Source organism: Cygnus olor, chromosome 14 (genome assembly GCF_009769625.2).
Source record: "Cygnus olor isolate bCygOlo1 chromosome 14, bCygOlo1.pri.v2, whole genome shotgun sequence".
In the NCBI taxonomy this organism is placed as follows: domain Eukaryota; kingdom Metazoa; phylum Chordata; class Aves; order Anseriformes; family Anatidae; genus Cygnus; species Cygnus olor.
Genome location: NC_049182.1, coordinates 2616445 through 2633334, shown reverse-complemented (window position 1 = coordinate 2633334; position 16890 = coordinate 2616445). Strand labels below are relative to the sequence as shown.

Genomic DNA, 16890 nt, shown 5'->3' with positions numbered 1-16890 from the left:
GGAATACCAGATCATTTGAAAGGCTTTAGCGGTTTTATTGTGTTCTCCTGCTGTTGAATTATTTGCCCTTGATTTACAAGCATTTACTACAGAGCCTCACAAAAACCATGAAATGTTCAGATTTTCTTTGGAGACTTTGCTTGCTAGGAATACTTGAAGTTTCATGCTATAGGATAGCTCTGAAGTGCACTCCTTACCTGCTGTTATTCAAATGTGTTGACTGCTTACACCTGATTTTCCCAGGCTTACAAAGAGAGAGGGCAGCTCCGGCTCCCCTTTGCAGATGGAAGTGGTGGGACTGCAATTAAGCACAGCTGAAACTGGAAGATATGTCTGAGAAGTTTCTTGTCAGAAAACACAGCAGGAGGAGGAAGCTCGGCTCCCTGGTCCCTTCCAGTCATTGAGTGACAACTTTAAGAGTGAACTTAATCCGTGTTTAATCCTATCTTCCCAAGCTAAATATTTCTTTTGATGTTTAAAGAGGAAAATATGTCATTTTGTCTAATTCTTTTCGTCAGAGGAATATATCATCTGGAGGTGAAGCCTTTTCTGTGTCAGAAGGTCTCCATCCTACTATTATTGTAGTATTTCACATCTTTTTCTGTGGCCGCTTCCTTGCTCTTTTTCTCATGTCAGTGCCAAACTGCCTGCAGTACCACTTTTGTGGTGAAACTGGCACTTGTAAAACTCTGAATAATTATATTTCTAAAATACTGATGTTTGCTTAAGGAAACTTAAGGAAATTAACGGTTTATAATGTCATGAGTGCCAATTGTATTTCCCTGTCTAAAGAAGGCAACTCACCTCCTGAAAATCATTTCTATTTCCAGCACGCTTATAGGGAATTAGGATCTGGACGCTATCTGTAGCCACAAACAACGATGATACATACTTAGAGTTGAAAATATTCATGTTTCCTTCTTGAAAGGACAATTCAACTGTCTTTGTTTTACTCTTTCCATTGTGTTTTTTCTGTTGTTGCCTTTTCTTTTGGACCTCTCTCCATAGTATGGTATGGAGTATGGTATGGAGAAAGTATAGTATGGAAATGGTGGTAGTTAACACACCACCAAAACTCTGGTTTGCTATGGTTTATGTGCTGCATTGGCCAACAGTTGTGGGCTATCCATAGTGCTCCTAGGGAAGCCACAAAATGGTCTTATGGAAACAATGTTAAGGTTGTTCACCAGTAGCTCGTTCTTCTGACAGATTTGTATTATTTTTCCTTCCCTTTGCTGCTGTGGTTGTGCAAATTATACTGAGAGAGGAGTAATGTTGCTCTCACGTCATGAGAGGTTAGGTTTTCTCCTAAAAGCTGAAGGAAAAAAAAACTTCCGAACAGTAAGTAGTTTTATTGTAGGTCTAGAATTAAAAGTAAACAGAAATCAGGATAATGTGGTCTTACAGCCAAGGCTTTTTGTTTCTTAAAAAACAACAACACCATAATATGTTATTTAGGAATTTGGGGAGACTTTGGGTGGATGCAAAACCTGTTCTCCACCCATAAGTAGCCTACATTTGTATTGAATTTTTTCTCCTACAATTCCACAAGTGAATATGAACCCCATATCCACCACAATTAGTTGAGCCATTTGTGTGTTCGTGGCATTAATATGCTTTGACCTTAACCTGCTGCCTGGGTTTTGTTATTTAGAGGCATGTCAGTACGGTGACATTTAGATTTGACTTGCTTTGGTAGTTTTTTGCTCTTTATTGATCAAACTTGCTGTACAGTGGATAGGTTAGTCTCCTAAGCTGTATGTTGCATTACTACCAGTGATGAGAACATCCGTTGGTGCTGCTACTGATATATATCTTTAGCCCATTAAAATGCAAATTTTAAGGTGTGCAGCAGATAGAAATCTCTGCACCTTAAAGCACTGAAAAGCTGGCTAATTATGACTCCAACTATTTTTCAGATAAGTGAACGGTAAGTCATTATAAAATCCGTAATGTGAATCCTTTTATTTCTCCTGTCTCATGACTGTTGAGCTGCACATAGTCTCATGAGTGTTTCTTGTTTCCAGAGTTAGTGCCCAAGAGTTTATTTGCTACTTTAAATGTGAAAGCAAACAAAGCTGAGAAAACCAGCTCATAGTGCCTATTTCTTGTCTCAAGCTATGTGAATATATGCAGCCAAGTGATGTATAGCTTACATCAGCAAGACCAAAGTTCAAGACTTTTCTTACCGTGTTGCAATCAGATGCCTCTTTTGTTTCCAATTCTTGGGTAGTCCCATTTCTGGCATCCTTGCTCTCAATGATCAGCAAGATCCTCAAGACTTAGGCCATTAAATGTGACTCCAGAACAGACCAGGGTTCTCCTCCAGCAGAGAGCTGCCCACTGAGGACAGACCTGTTGGATGCTCCTATGATCCCTCCATACACCAGCACCCAATGCTTTCCCATGCTGCAAAACTCCTCTACAGATTCCTGCCCTGAGCACTTAACTGGGCCGAGCTGTCATGTCAGTGTCTGTGAATATACCAGCAAAAGAATATGTTTTTAGTAGAATTCAGTTACAAATTGCAAGGATCCATTGTGCAGTGTCATTTACGTATGGCTGAGTCTGAAAGTCAGTTTCTGCACATGTGAATGCTCAGTGGGCAAAGCACACTGTAGGTTTTGTTCCATCTGAATTTATTTTTCCACTGAAGTGTCTCTTGATCTGGTTGGTCTGGTATTTTTATCGTCATTCCTTTCCAAATGTGGACGGCCCCATCGTATTGCAGTCTACAGCATGAATGCAGTTACTGTGATTAAATAAAGACAGAAAAAAATCCAATCTTCTACCTTGCAACTTATGATCTTCTCATTTAATATGACACATGATAATTTTTTTTCTCTTCCCAGGATTCAGTTCTTCAGCCAAGAAATTAACTATGTACGTGTTAAGCCAGAAATAAGCCCTAGGCAATATGGCAGAGTCACTTTGTAATAAAGCAGGTCTCAATATTTGTTCCAAACTGAAGCAGAAATTTGTCTTTGAGTTAAAGTTTAGCTAACTTTCCCCATGACAATTTTTCCTTTGCCTCTATTTGAAGAGTCCACCCCCAGCTGGCTTTTGAGCCAAAACCAAGATCTTTGAAAGACCAGCAGCCACATTAAAGGGAGAACAGAAACTAGTTCCACTGCAGCAAGTTAAATGGGAAAGTCTAGGTCAGGGGCTTTAATTACAAAAACGACACTGTGTGGCTGCCCAGATGTACCTGGGGTACTTGTGTGCAGAGCCAGAGCCCGGGAAGAGCTACAGAAAGGCTCACCAGATATCCTCTGAATAGGGTGCAAGCAAGGAGAGATTTATAAATGAAAATAACTTCCTGTACCAGCTTCCACTGAATATGTGGTGCAGAAGGAAGTGGTCCTGAAGCCCTCTTTCCATGGGGGGACCGGGTGCCATCTGTCAGCAGCAGGGGTTTGGGATCCTCTGCCCCCAGATTATTGTCTCTGCCAGGAGGATTTGGTGGGAGATGGAAGGCAGCAGATGATTGCTCCTCAGCCACAAAATGTTTGCACTCATCTCATAAAAGTAAATTCAGTTCCACGAACGAATTTGTGCAAGGTCTACCAGCACAAGCAGAGCCACTGGCTCACTGGCAGGGCTGCCCACCCCAGTGCCTTGGTTAATGTAGGAAATACTTCTAAATTCTGTATCAAACAATGGAAAAGAAGTCTAGGTGGCGAGGGGAAATAAATGCTTTTTTTGAGGTCTCTCCCTCAGCCAGTTTCAGGAGCTGCATGGGGAGCAGAGGCTCCAGCTCAGCCCCACCAGCACGGCAGCGTTTGATGTTCACGTTCGAAGCACCAGCCTCGAATCTTCCTTTCTGCAGCAAGCCTTTGGCATGGATTCGTTCCGGGGTGTGTGTGGCGTTTCTCTTTGTGTTAAGCTATAGTGGAAGAGAGATAGGATAATGCTGCCAAAATTGGCTTTTTCTGCCCCTGGCCACTTCAGATCAATGAGAAGATCTATGGAAACCCTTAGCCTGGAGAAAATAAAGAAAAACAAAGGGAAAAAAGAAAACTCTTCTCCTGAGTGATTGCTTAAACCTCTCTGACAGCCCTGGAAATGGAATTTCACTTTCTCCTCCACAATTCCAGCACAGATTGTTTACTTTTATCTGTGGACTTGTCTTCACTGTTTCTTCACCTTGAGTTAATTGACTGATTGCCACAAGGTAGCTAGTTAACATGACTGCAAACCTGGCTGGGCGCTCCCCAAATGTTTATTGCAGTGCTGTTACCCTGAGACAAATCCTGAATTAACACTGGGGACATATTTGAATAGAAAAACCTGTAGCATCTCTCTTACCTGTTGGTCTGAGTCAGTATAATGGATCCAGAAATGATTTTAGATATTGCAAACGTGAAGGCCAAATTCATGGCAGGGGAAATGAAGGTGACCTTTCCTGATAGATAAGGCCTTTGTAATTTTAGTAGCTCAGGTAAATCCTAGCAGGATACAAATAACGTGTTAAAATACTGATCCCTACAGTGAGGATTGCTTGAAAGCCTATGGTAACTGCGTATAGCACAGGCAAGAGACTGCAGAGGAGCATCTTTAAATTAAAATAGTAAGTTTAACTACGTCTTAGCAAAAAGCAATTACCCAGGCTGAAATTTGACCCAGCCATCAGAACTAATACACCATCATTCTTGGAGAAAATGCCTTTGGATATTTAGATTTCATAAGCGGATAGAGGTCTGGTTTTATATCTCAACAGAAGGAGACAAATAGTAAATAGCGGTAGCTCTAGCAGTTGGCTTATTAGAGAAAACTATTAAAACGTCATTCTTCGTATGGCTAGTGCCATGATTCCCATCACTTCTCCAGCAGTTTAGAGCTGGATTGCAGATGTGGTTAACACCTTTGCCTGTACAGCTGTGGTGTTTGCATGCATAATATAAAACATCTTGCCTGTAGACCATTTTTTTCACATGCGTAATTTGTTGTGGCTGCATAATACTATATATTTTTATTCAATCTTTTACATACAAATGAGTTTTATTGAATAAATGTTGCCATTGTCCATTCCCCACACCATATTTTAGCTCTGTAACTGTAGTGAGTTTATGATTCCTCTTCAATTCTATTGCAGTAACAAGTTTGTTTATTGCTTTTTAAATCTCCTGTGCTGACACTGTGTAAAATTAAGGACGTGGTTAAATTCTTTATTGTTTTAGACTGTTTCTAAAATTTAGCATTTCTATAACCTTGAATGTTTGGCATCACAAATCAAACGTGAGATGTTGTGGCTAGTTGGCTTTAAGGTCGTGGAAAGTTGCTGCAGTCTGCTGGCAAAGCCACTGCAGAGCTTTTAAGGTTCCCCATGCAAAGGTAATGCAATGATCAGCTTTAATGAGTAGGACTGAAATACTGTATAAGCGTTTTCATCTATTTTTATTGTTTCTCCTTTTGTTTTATAAGTCTGCATAAATCCTAGCTGGGAATCAGTGGAGGTGTGTGGCTGGCTATATTTGAAGATTGCCTGAGTAAGCCAACTTTTTTTTCCTGCTTGGGTGACAATATTTTGTGTTTGTGTGTATATGAAATACTAAGACCAATGCAGTGTGGATTTGAATGTGTTCGTCAGCAACTATTAATGACAGAAACTAATTACATAGCCAGTCTCAGTGCTAATGCATGTACAAATAATGTGACTATGGCAAGAGACCTCTGCAAACATTCAAAATAAAATGAAAAACCACAAGTCCTAATTCTCCTCTCCCTTGAGTCAACAGAAGTTTTGCCTTTCAGTGCAGTAGATCGTGCCTGCTATTGCTGTTTGCTCTAACCCAGTGTCATCTCTGAAAGCCACAAGCAGGTCATGGGCAAAACAGGAGAAGTGGCAGGGGTTACTCTCTTCTCTGTCTGGTGGAACTCAGGATGGTGCTGGTATAAACTGGTGCAAACTGGGGCTGGGCAGAGTCCTCATGTGCTCTTGAGGGTCAATCCCGCATTGTACCGTGGCAAGGTCAGTAGTCTTTTGGAAAAGATAAGCATTGCACAAGTTTCTGATGTCCCATGTTGGAGGCTGACAGACTTCATAAACCACTTCCAGGATCTTTGCATAATCAAGTTTTAATATAAAGTTAATTAAAATGTGATTTGTGCATTAGAAAATCTGCAATAAATGTTTAAAAAATAATACCATAGTGACTAAAATTGTACTTATGTGTGTGCACATGTTTAAAGCCTGGGCTACAAACAGAATTCAACGTGGAGCCTTGTAATAACTGAAATGCTACCTAATAAAGCAATAGCATTTGGCTAAGTCTCGGGAAGAACTTCAGTCTTTTTAATAATGTGACTGACACCATTTTCCTTTCCATGTTTAATCTGGCGGTTGGGAAAGTATCAATCCTTTTGCCCCCCACGTATGAAAGCAGGGCTACTTTTTGGCTTTCGAGATGGTCTCTGTGGCTATTTGGCTCTACTTCATCTGTGCCCTCTTCTTTGCCAAGTGTAGGAGTGCTCTTCCCTGTTAAAGGCAGTTACTGAACTCCCCTAGGACAGCGTAGCCTTTGCTACAAAGCATCGCATTACAGGGTCAAGAGAGGACATCAGATAAAAAACGAATCACAGCCCCTACGTTCCCAGGTAATTCAGTGTATTAAGGAAATAGAGGAATTTCTGTGGGAGTGAACAGCAACTAAATACATGTTAAAACTAATGGCAGGGCTCCCACAGTCTCAGATGGTGTGACAGGCTGCCCATAATTCAGCTGCAGCTATTTCACCACTGCTGGTTCAGGGAAGGTTACTGTGAGGTTAGTTTATTACAAGCACAGTTATATGGAGGAATTTGGGGGAAGAAGATAAGCTTCAGGGTGAGACGAAACAGCAGAATGAGTCGATCCCTCCCTCAGGTGGGGAGCACATGGGCTGGGACCCAGTTCCTGACCACTGTGATCATCCAGAGAAGGGAAAACCAATTACTTCCAGCATCTCTGCTTTGGTATAAACGCTCGTTTTACCAAAGCAATCTAAAGTTGTTTGAATGCTAAGCTTGGTTGTGTGGTTTTTTTTGTTTTTGTTTTTTATGTGCTTGTGACAAATAATGGTTTTAGCTTCAGAAGTAATGGTACTACATTATATAGTTATAGGTTGGATTTAGGTCTTAAAAATAAAACAAACTGCTTCAAAAGCTTTAACTGGAAAATACTGATGCTAGTCTGCTCTTCTTCTATATCACTTTACTTGCTCTATTATCTGCATTCCTTCTAGCAGTGCTTTAAGTGTCATGCCTAACATCTGACATGTGTTTCATTCTTCCTGTCATGCAGTATTTCAAAAAAACCAACAACAACAACAAAAAAAAAACCAACACAGTAAATTATTTGCATAATGTATGTGATGCTTTCTTTGGAGTAAAATTGCACTATGCTTCAGGGAGCAGCCTCTGCCTGCTGCTCAGTGATACTGTCCTGTTCACAAACCAGATCTGTTGCCCCCTGATGAAGTGTTTCATGTCTAAATTTAGTGATGGTTTATGTGGTCCACACTCGGCCTATGATTTTGACTGTTCCCCTGCTTTTGCTTTTGGTGTCTTTCCTAGAGATAAAGGTGTGACTGAAGCCCATGCAGATGGATCCATCCCAGCTATAATATATTTAGTAGTGAGTGCAGGGAGCTCAGCACAGACTGGGAAAGCTTCCCTAGAAAGTCTGCTGGGAATATAATTAGGTGGCTTTTCCAGAGTGAGCTGCATGCAGTGGCTTTCAGCCTAATTTAACTAATTAGGTTATCTTAAGTGAGTGTAAGGCGTACCTGAGGTAGAGATGCAAGCAGGGGGCAGGCAGGGAGCTATGGTCAGGGACCTGGAGCTGCAGGAGGATCCCAGTCTACACTGGCTGCATTATAAGAGAACAACATTGAAATTAGTCAAATACAGAGACTACAGCTGCTGGGAGGGGAGTTATTTTCACTGTGGATGTAACCATATTTCGGAGCTGGCAAATGATGTTAAGTCAAATACTCCAGGAATCGGGCCTAATTAAGATGTTGGTATCGGATTCTGAACTGAATATGTGGGAAAAGTGAGCCCTGCATCATTATTTGTAAGTGGCTGCGTGCAGGATAACGCACGCTGATTCATGCAGGGGAAGGAGCCGTGGCACACACTATGAGCGTTGTGTGAAGTCGGACTAATACCACCCGGCCTGAACGGAGCAGGGAGGAGCAGAGGGGCTGAGGCAGAGTTGTAACAGCTAATTGAATAATGACTTATTTTGGATGAAATGGTGGTCTGCTGGAAGGTATTCTGCCAGCAAAGAATGAGGCCGAATTTGTCAAGTGCCTTATTCGTTGTAAATAATTCATTCTGCTCCAGTTGTGCTGCGCAGGCACTCTGCAGCAGCCTCAGAGCAAGGCCAGCCTCTGCCTCGCACCGGTGCCGGTTCCAGAGCTGAAAACCCAGCAGAGCACTGAAATGCTTTGAAAGGTGCCCCAGCTAGCAACCGGCCTCCAAAAGTTACTTACATTCTGGTAATGCTGCTTCTGTTGTAAAAACATACGAAATATCCTACGCTGAGGCACAGCGGGAGCGTTCTTGGAAGCAGCATCTTCCTAGCGTTCAAAACGAGGTTAGGTGAGGATCCGGGCCTACAGCCCAGTGACAGCCTGACAGCCCTGCTGCTGCAGCTCCTGCTCTCAGGCTTTACCTGTCCTCCCCTTCAAAGCCACATGGCCTTAACTAAATTTCTCCTAAGTCATCTTCATAAATAAATAGCAATGATTTACAGGCATTTTTGTATGGGCCTTGCTCTCAGGTTGAGAAACAGAATGAGTAATTCTGCAAAAGGCGTTTTACACAGGATTTTTCAAATCTTAATGACATTTCATTTCAGCCAAATAATTTCTCCTCGGTCAAATTTTGGAGTTACTGAATAATTTATTTGAACCCTCTGTGCTTCAGAGCTTCTTGGTAGAGAAGACGGCCATGTACAAGTGGAGAGCAGGACACCGTGTCCTGGTTTCACAGAGGCAGCCCATGTCACTTAGTGCGCAGTCCCTGTTGGTTTTCATCAGGGCATTCAAATGACCCAGTTTTCTCCTGCTTTGCTGTTGTCCTCCTTCCAGCTTACAGGTATTGGTGATGTTTAAAGTCATTCTCCTTCAGGAAATGTCAGCTGCTAAGGTGACAGGACAGGTAGTGGAAATTGCTAATAGAGAAAAGCATGCAAAAAGGGCTTCTGAAGAGGCAAATGGTGCAGAGAGGTGGCAGCTGAAATAAAGATATGAGTAACAGCAGTGGTTGTCATCATCGCATCTTTAGACCTTATCCAAGACAGGAAAAAACCCTGATACTAGTGCTGCCTAATAAACACAATATAATCAGAACCTATTATAGTCTATTTCTGCTTGAAATTCAAGTGGTTTGGACTGGGGTTCATTTTATATATGCCTCTAAAGAAAGTTAATGTGTTCCCTACTTCCCCTTCCCCCTTAGTCTATACTGTATCTTAATGAATAACAGGCGTAATCACTCTGGTATCAAGATAGCCTTTTTACAGCTATGCAAATGTTCTTTGGTATATAATTTGTACATGCTTCACTCATCTATTAGCATTGTTCTTTCTAAATGAGAAAATGCAAATGTTACACCAAGGGCCCCATCTTCATAGCTTACTGAATATAATTCCTGACAGCAACATGAAGCTGTTTAGCATAATTTTCCTGTTAATAAACTGCCAATTACAGTAATTTAGTTCTTAGCTTCCCAAGACCAAAAGGTATACGGTGATTTCCAGCCCCCTCCCAATTAATGTTTCAGTTTATTATTTTGGCATGTCTGAGAAAACAGAAAAATGGAGCAGCCTCAGATGTTTAATACAAATGTGACTTCCTTTCACTAATTCAAAAGCTTTTCTCTTCTGAGAAGCAAAATGCAGTATTGAGGTTCCACACTCCCCCTTACACATGCACATTTGTATGTGTACACCACTAAGAACAGCATCAGAGATATCTGTATTACACACGAATGTGAGTCAGCTTGGAAAACTACCAAATTAAACTCTGTAAAAGCTGCCTAGAAACACCTGCCAGCAATGAACAACTTTTTTTTTTTCCTCCCAGTGACTTCTGTTTGTTGTGCAAATGCTTCCCAAACTCAGATGGTTACACAGCACTTTATTAAAGTCAGTGGAAAATACTCTGAAAGAAGGGGGGGATGTTTAAGGAAATGTTTACAGTTGCTAGAAAAGACTCAGAAGTATTATATCTAGAAGCAATTATGTTCTGAGCAGCTCTTCATGCACAGTAGTTTCTGTTCAGATCTCTTCTCCACCTTTCTTATTAAAGGGAATTTGCATGAAAACAATCTTTGTTTCTTAAGAGTTTATCTGATCTTCCTGCTTATTTCCAGCTCCCTGCTCCATCTGCTCCTGAAATGATCATTCCACGTGATACAACAGAACAACTTCTGAAGCAAATTGGACTGACTTGAATTGAGGAATAAGCAAGAGGGGATCTCGGGAATGAAAGGTCCTTCTTTCAGTGTGAGTATCGCCAGTGGGTGAATGTGGGGAATGGGCATTTGATGTAGGGAGATACTGAGGAAAATAACCTAGCTAGATGGAGCCTTTCAGGTGGTTTGTTTTGGATACTGTCTTTTTCCCCTCCTATTTGCAGGTAGCTCAAGCACTCTTACCGTGTTTTGTGATCTATTATTTGTTTCAAGAATATGCCCACAGATGCCATGAACAAATCTTGTCTCATGTAATTATATCTCAAAAAAAACCACGTGAGAGTTATTGCATCCTTCCCACAATCACATGCCTTTATCAGCCTCGACTGAGCCTCCTGTAGCCTGCAGGAGGACAGAGGCAGGCTGCAGTGATTAGACCCTGACCATAATATTTATTAGACTTTCAGGAGTCAGGTTTGGCAGAAGAAGTTTCATTGGTTGTGTAAATGCTCGCTTTAAAGCCTGCTCTGGCTTCTCTAAACACCTGGACTGGGCTATTTCAAAGGACTCAGCATTGGTGTCACTGGTCTAGGTAATGAAAATAAATTGACTCCTGAGGAAGTACAGTTAGGTCAATGCTAAGCAGTTATTTAAATGCCACCTTCCTGCAAGCTATGTTTAGAAACAAAGCACAAAAGCACCCTTGGTGCCGTCACCAAGTCTTATTTGCCTGGGCACCTCCCAGTGCTTGGCAATGTCTCAGCTGAGACCTCCAGCACCTGAACCCAAATAGCAGAAATAGCCGGCCCTGCCTGCCTGCTTTTGGTAGCCACCAGAGCAGCTGGTTTGCCCTACTGGCACCCCCTGGCTTGGTGCCTTGCTGGTATAGACAAGGGGTTCATTTTGCTTAGGGTCTGTGGCTGGATCCAGGGCCCCGCAACACGAGAACCATGCCTGTCTTTGGAGGATGTTCAGTATGAGCCAGTTGCTATAGTGAGGTATGGTCTTTGCCGAGAAATTGCATCTGCTTTGTGAAACTAATCCAAGTTTGAGGACCTTATGGGAGCAGGGAGCGTCCTGTTCAGCTGTTTGTGTGTCTTTGTTGTTGATGGCATTCGCCGTCTTGGCCAACTCCTCCCTGGTGTGATGCCTCAGGCAAGGGCTCAAACAAGGGAGGCTCCTCCGATGCTTTGAAAGCTAAATTGAAACAACATTATTGAAGTTATTAAACTTTAAGAAGGTGCAAGTGTAAGTGCCAGCTAGTTACTTTTTTGATAAGTATATGCTATTAATAGGACTTTTAAAAACTCAACTCAAGATTTGCAGCATAGGTATTCTTCAAGACACTCTTGACTATTATGAGATTAATGGATAGGGGACAGTTTGGAACTGAAACATTAATTTTAATCACATAGCTCGGTTTGTATTAATGAGAGAGAAGTGGGCGAATTCTATAGAAAGGCATGAGAATATGTACCTAAAAGGCATATGCGGTGATTATGCACTTTGTTGGAAAATTATTGCCAACTCTGAAAATAACTGACAACCAAATTTATCAGATGGACACTTTGAGAACACAGGGCAGCACAGCAGTACATACAAAGGGATGGCCATGCCACTTGTCTATTAGGTTAAGCAAATGCTGAAATAAATCTGAGAAGCGAAATAATTGTATTTCTTTCCCCCGGAGAGCATTATATATTCACACTGGGAGTCTGCTAGGGTATATTTGCCCATGCTTGTACAGTCTATGAGGGCTTACGACCATGTTATGCTTTTTTATACACCTGAGTGTTCAGTTGGAGCTGAATGACTGCGATTAATCACATCACTTTTCAGTACTTGTGGTACCAGGTTTTTTGTTTATAGACTAGAGGCCTAGGGCTCTGTGATATTTCCTTGTTGGCCTCGAAGCTAGCGTGTGCTCTTCCTCTGCAGCCTGACCTCTCTCCACTGCTCTCGCTGTGGGCTCATCGCTGTAGCCCGAGGGTGGAAAAGCCTGACAGGGGGCTACCCTGGCTCCAGCGTCAGGTTATTAAATGAAGTGAGGAAAGAGCCCTGTGTGGGAGTGACACACCTGGGGGCACTGCCTCTTCACCTATAAGCATTACATCTGTAGGGTACCAGCCTGAGGACCAGGAGCCCTGTGCACACTGCTAACATTGCCTCACTCGTCAGACAGCCCAGAGGTGATTTAACGTGATGGGGTGGGATGAGCTTTCATCAATAGGAAGCCTACAAATGTTAGTAGTTATAATTAGGAGATGTGCTAACCCTCCTATTAACCTGATTGATGGGAAGGCTTGATTAAGCAGAAAACTGATTTTTCCCCAACTGGCTGTAACAGAAGATCAGTTTGGTTTGAAATGGGAATTATAAGGAGTGCGTGTTTTTGGTTATCCCTTTAACCGATAAACAACTGGCTAGCTGCATCTTCAAATGTTTATAGCGAGGAAAGAAACCCCAAAATGAAGATGTGTGTTCTAGGAGGGCAACAATTTTTAGACCTACAGCTAGGGCTACAATGCAGAGCAGGGATGGACAGGCCCTCCGCATCTGTCCCAGCGTCGAGCAAAGCTTACTGATACTGCGCCATTCTCACCAGCTATCAAATTTAGGGCATGTCTGTCCTTCCAAAAGGACAAGGTCATTTTAAAACCGGGAGCAGGAGAACCACATAAAAAGCTGATTATACCAGTGAACCAATACAGGCATGTAATTTGGGACCCATGCTGGTATTTGCACAGTCCCGAGCTATCTGTACCACCTTGGGTCAATGCTATTTCCAACGTCTCTGTAGTGTCCTCCATGGTGCTGCGAAGATGTGCCCTCGCTGACCTAACGGAGTGATAAAGAAATCTGCTCTGTTTAATGCAATTCTGGGGGAAAATGGCCACTTTTCAAAAATAAAATGGTTTCTGCTAAAGGTTTACCGCCGTACAAATGCAGTGGTGATGCAGCTGTAGTGAGGCTGAATGGCTCTTCACAATGCAAAGTTTCTGAGCTAAAGAAGAGCTCGTGTGCCTGAAAGCTTTTTGTTCTTCAACTACATTCACTGGGTTGATAAAAGATTGTGGCTCTCCATGCAAACCTCACTGCCTGTGCCATGAATTGAACTCCTGTGTCCAAAAGGACTTGATGTTGACCTTAAAAACTTGAAAACCTGTTAATATTAGGCACCCTGGAGTTGATATATAGAGCTGAGGTGGATCATGTTTTACTTATACGCAGGCAAACAAAGCTCTGTAACATAATCAAAGGGCAAAAATTAGCTCTAAGTAGATGCAGTAGAGCCCACATGATCGTTATTGCATGGCACTTGGTCTCATTGTTATTTATATATTATTTGAAGCCACAATAATATTCAAGTCACCCTCACTAAACATACAGCACTGTATTTTGACAGCAATTCACAAACATTTATGAATTAAGCTGAACATTTCTCTAATACCAACCTTTCCTGAACCGACCTGCAAATGGAGATTAAAGGCAATGAGAAGCATATTGCAGTTCAAGCGTATAAAAGCCTCATTGCCAGTCCAGGACTTGGGGAAAAAATAAATAAATTTGGACCTTTCATTTGTTGCAGACCCATTAATGAATTATCACAAGTGACTTTTGTGGCCTGTGCCCTATCATTTGGACATTATACTAATACGGGTAAAAAAGAAGGATCAAGAGGAAAATATCCAAAAGGACCTTGCAAAGCTCTCTGAATGTGGGCTTAGAGTGATGGAGAGGATCTGGGCTTATGTGCTGGAAAAATAAATAAATAAATAAATTGTACCCTAAGGTAATCTTATATCTCACCAGTTAGCTGTCAAAATTCACGTGATGCAACTTCCAGGGATTATTTTTGTGTAAAAATAAGTGCAAGGTGGGAATCAACACACAACAAAATAAGCAGCACAGCAATGTGGTGACGGTCAGCAAATAGTGTGTGTTGAAATGTGTTGGTTTTTATATACGAATATATACGTGTATATATATATAAATATATATATTTGCAAGGAAACTACGCAGACCTCCTTACAGGGCATGCATTTGTGACTGCAGCTGGTTTTCAGAGCAAGCTAAGGCCCGAAGCTTGGCAGATGCTGGCTGGGGACAGCGCCGCGGGCAGGCTGCAGGATTCAGCCATGCCAGAGCTGACTGCAACGCACCAAGCACCTGGCAGGCCAAGTCGTTTTAGAGTCCTTTGCATGCAATTGCTACAGTTGTACTCCTCTGAGCTTTCAACATGCAAAAGTCAAATATAGGAGGGTTGGGTTTTTTTGCTGAAGTCGCAGGAACTCATGAGTGCAGACTTAATTCCCCCAAATATACAGACAAAATACTCGCTTACCATCTTAATGATGCCTTTGGGAAAGCTGGCCAAGTCAGACAGTAACGTTCAGTAAATCCTTGTTATCTATGCTTGCTTTGCTAATGAGCCTGAGTATCGTATTTAAATCCCTGTAGTTGCATCTCATATATTGGCTGGTGCAAAAATAAAATATTTTCGTTCGGCATTTGGTGTATATCATGGGCAGCTCCGCTGTGCTCCAGAAATGCCTCTCCTGTTATTAGCACAGTGCAAGCCTTCGAAGGGTCACTGTGATGAATAGGACGGTGGAGGCCATGGGAGAGCAACATTTCAAACAAAAAATGTTACAGCTATTGGAGGGTAATTGAGATACTATGTGTTTACACAGGTCTGTCTTGGAAATGCTCCTTTTGTGAATGCTAAGTTTGATTAAGAGCTTTCCTTTTTGAATCAGGGCGAAGGCGAAGTCAAAGAGCAAAGGAGGCTGGAAAAATAAAGCAGGATGTTTCCAGTACAGCCCGGCCAGTGGGGAGCTGCGGATATTGGTCAAGGTAAAAAGGATGCAACTCCGTTGTGGAGGGGGATTTCTTACACACCTTGTGTGATTTTTATCACAAACCATTTACTTTTGATTGAATTTGTGCTGTGTTATGCAGAATATTATAAGCAACGTTGTGCTAAAGTATTATTTATAGTAGACAAACTTCAGGAACAAACATTCGTTGGGCAAGGCTTTCCTTCACCTAAGTGTTTTGCTACTTTTTCAAGCTGAGTTAAGAGGGACAAATTAATATTTATAGATTTGTAGAGGTCTGCGTCCCCTTCAGGTCATTAGTAAAATCAACAGTCTCCAAACAACAGTTTGTTTGGTTGAGTTGAGTTTTGAGAGATGTGTTTGCCCTCCAAGTCCTGAGCTGGGGTTGCAGTGGGGAATGCAATAGGATTTCAGAGGAAAACCATCCAGACAGCATAGAGAACAGTCATAGTTTTAGCTGCCAACCTTTGGGGATCCTTCTTGACTGGACCAGAGCAAATGGCGAGAGTGGTTATGAAGAGCTGCTCCCAGTGCTCGCAAGGAAGGTGTGCTTTAAAACAGGTTGTTGGTTCTGGAAACAGGGACTTCTCTTTGTAGGCAGGAGTTTTTATGGCCTGCTGCCTCATTATCTCAGTAACTTATTACAGTTTTATGTCTGTGTTGTGCTGCAAATGGACTGCCCGTAATCCCCTTTTTATAGACTTAATCTGGCTGGTGATAAATGCCTGCAGTGTGAGGGAAGCATCTTCCCCTTGGTGGTGGGCACACAGTGCGAGCAACTTTTGGCAAGCTGAGACCTCCCCCCCCTGCCCCCCCAGTCTGTGTTTTAAAATCCCCTCTGTTCCAACCTGACTTTAAGGAGGTGTTGGTATTGACATTTCAGTCTGAAATACAGCCGCGTGTTTTCTCCTGGAAAGATCAGCGCCAGCTGTCATAGCTGCAGGCTTCTGCATGTGCACAGTGATGATCAAATTAACATCCCTTTTGGTACCTGGAAGTTAACATCGGATGAGTCTCCAAAACCGGTTTTTGGAGATTTTGGTAGCTTATCCGCTTGCTGAGGTAGGCTGGATGAATATTAGAGATTGTCTTCTCAAACGTTCTGTGAAATAACCGTTACAATTTCACATCCCCTGTACACACAAGCTAGTTAATTTGTTTTCAGTGAACATTTGTATGAGTGAATTATTCACCCATCTGCAATATTTATCTTTACAATGGCTAGACAATTCAGCCCTGTGTGGAGATGTGCTTCTGTGTGAATTCATAAATCCCCGATCACTGGCAGGACATTTTCTGCAGGAGCTGATGATCTATTTATTCTCTCTTTTCGCCTCTCCAAAGGTTAGCCCGGGCCCTCTTGCTTTGACATGAACTGCAAGCAAACAACTTGTATAATATTTTACTACTTTCTAGTTTGAATATAAAGCTCTGACAATGCTCTCTGTAACTCCAGCTTGTCTGTTTCATAGCTCTCTTGGCTGATTATAAGGCAGCAATTTTATGTGATTTTTTTCCTCGCGCGCAGCAGATGTAATGAGCAGAGAGGATTATGTGATGAGCTGAAATGACTGAGGTATGTAAGGAATTGAAAATGCAGATTCGGAGCCTTTGGTGCTATTAGCGGTCAGTTGGGAGCCTGCTA

The 16890-nt window shown here is 42.1% G+C and overlaps 1 long non-coding RNA gene across 2 annotated transcripts in view; it reads left to right on the top strand.

The window, feature by feature from the left end:
* Positions 1–16890, top strand: part of LOC121078164 — a 120883-nt gene that overhangs the window by 81033 nt on the left and 22960 nt on the right. For both annotated transcript variants that reach the window (XR_005824474.1, XR_005824473.1), the window contains exons 7-8: positions 10363–10495; positions 15165–15261. This is a non-coding gene — a long non-coding RNA (uncharacterized LOC121078164). The remainder of the gene's footprint in view (positions 1–10362; positions 10496–15164; positions 15262–16890) is intronic.